We start from the raw sequence: 275 nt of genomic DNA, 5'->3' as shown, positions 1-275 counted from the left end.
GTATGCACGGGGGCGGGCTCTGCCAACATAGAACATCAAGCAAACGGGAAGGAAATCGCGAAATCCTAACAAATTATTACAAGACATATCTCTCCCTAATAATAAAGCACGGATTGAGTCTCCGGGTTCATCGTCACGGCGTTTTTACACAAAGGTCCCTGTGCTTTTTTGAATTAACCTGCAGTCTGTTAAATAATATGGAAAAAAACGTTCCGTATTTCTGGCTCACTCGTGCACGCGTTCGACAGAAAAAACCGCGCACCCCACCGATGGAT

Source organism: Triticum aestivum, chromosome 3A (assembly GCF_018294505.1).
Source record: "Triticum aestivum cultivar Chinese Spring chromosome 3A, IWGSC CS RefSeq v2.1, whole genome shotgun sequence".
In the NCBI taxonomy this organism is placed as follows: Eukaryota; Viridiplantae; Streptophyta; class Magnoliopsida; order Poales; family Poaceae; genus Triticum; species Triticum aestivum.
Note: the sequence above shows the minus strand (reverse complement) of the source record.